At 54.8% G+C, this 1837-nt stretch overlaps 1 pseudogene; it reads right to left on the bottom strand.

Annotated features, from left to right (window-relative positions):
* Nucleotides 1-704: 704 nt before the first annotated feature.
* On the bottom strand, nucleotides 705-1413 carry LOC119348793 (annotated as a pseudogene).
* Between the last annotated feature and the right edge of the window lie 424 nt (nucleotides 1414-1837).

The following is a 1837-nucleotide window of genomic DNA, read 5'->3' as shown; positions in this document are numbered from 1 at the left end:
GCCTAAATTTTAGCGCCGGTTATCAAACCGGCACTAAAGAGCCTTACGAACCGGCGCTATTGCCCGGTTCTGCACTCTGAGCCCTCATATCCTCCCCATATATATTGGTTGGACATGAGGATTTACTGACAACCCAAATATACCGGGACAACATGGGGTCCGGTTGGGTCATGTTTTTTGCGTATCACTCTTGTCTGAACAGTGACCAAGATGTACTTCCGGACTTATAGGGAGGATATGAGAAGACCGGTTATAGATGCTCTATAAGTGGCCAGTCATGAATGGAAGCAAGATGTCCGAACGAAGGAAGGCCATGGTGTTCGTGGTCGCATATTTTTCAAGTATTTATTCCCTTCCATCGATCCATTTAACAAATCATCCTTCTCATCCAGTTCAAAAAACAAGAGGTACAGAAACAATTAAATGGGCACGTCACACGCACATCTAATCGAACACACCAGACGGTGCATCACTGGCAATCTTCCCAGTAACCCATTTTGGTGATGGCGTAACCTAAATGCTATTGAGAATTAGAAAAACAATTCAAAAATTGCGTAACCCACACAACTACAACTAGCCGTACTATTGGGGAAGGTCTAGAGATGCTATAAGATGTATCGTTTTTTCCTTGGGCGGAGACGCGAAGTCATAAACCACAGTGTAATGAAAGAATTTGAGGATGCATTTTTTGTTCCTTTGCTTGCTTCAAAGAATATATATGGCCATTTTCGTAAGAGCCTCCCTTTGCAACGCATGAACATCTCCCATGCCAATCCTGCGAAAAAACTTTCGAGCTCTTGTTCCATCACCGTGGCTGATTCTTGTACTACTGCTAATAGAGCTAGCTAGAACGAGACCCGTCGCTCCAGGTCGTCGTCCTCGTAGAAACTATCAAAATCGTCGTCAAAGGAGGCGAAGAAATCGTCCATGTCCACGGGCGACCAGAGCTCGGACTCGTCGTCCGCGCCAGCCGCGGATGACGAGACGTCGGCGCTGTCGTCCCTGCGGTTCAATGCCGTGTCGTCGGACGCTGGCGACTGGGGCGGGTGGCGCGTGGTGCCAGCGAGCGCGCTTATGGTGGTGGGCACGGCGTGGCAGTGGTCGGCGATGTAGGTGACGAGGAGCACGCCGGGGTTGGCCGGGCTGCGCTCCACCAGCTTCCGCGCCGTGCACGCCTTCATGCTGCTGCACTTGTAGTATCCTCTGCATGCGCATCATTTCAGCATCAGTACATCATGTCACTAGACTAATGGCGTGGTGTTCTTGATCAACCGGAAAATAGAAGTTAGGTGGTTACCTAGGGTAGGGGGAGCCTTTGATGGGCTTCTGCCCGTACTTGCGCCACGCCCACTGGTCGTCGGGGCCGTTGACGCCGCCGTCGGCCACGGGCACCTCGCGTACCACCTTCTTCATTTGGCTCTTCTTGCTCTTGCCTCTCTTGGGCCGCCGGAGGGCTCCAGCACCTCCCGGCTTCCGGGCGGCCTGCTTACTCGCCGGCAGCGCCTGCCCGGACGTCGAGGTTGCAGCTGCAGGAAAGGAGATGAGCACCTCGTGCTGATCCGGCGCCCGCTCACGGCCGGACGAAGGCGTGATGGAGAACGGCGCCCGCTGCTGCAGCTGCTCGTGCTCCAGGTCCATGTACCCCAGCATGTCGTACAAGGAAGACGGCGTGGACGCCGCCCTCGCCGGTCGCCCCATGAATTCCGCTGGATCCTCCCGCGCACGCATGACTTCCCGACGAGGAGACTCTGCTTCGTAGCCGGGGACGCTGCCGCCGCCGCAGCTCCTCACGACCGCTCCGAGACCCCAGTCGTCGGCGTCCATGGAAAATTAGCTC

This window comes from Triticum dicoccoides, chromosome 1A (genome assembly GCF_002162155.2).
Source record: "Triticum dicoccoides isolate Atlit2015 ecotype Zavitan chromosome 1A, WEW_v2.0, whole genome shotgun sequence".
Classification (NCBI taxonomy): domain Eukaryota; kingdom Viridiplantae; phylum Streptophyta; class Magnoliopsida; order Poales; family Poaceae; genus Triticum; species Triticum dicoccoides.
The sequence above is the reverse complement of the archived record's forward strand: the minus strand, read 5'-3'. Positions and strand labels throughout refer to the sequence as shown.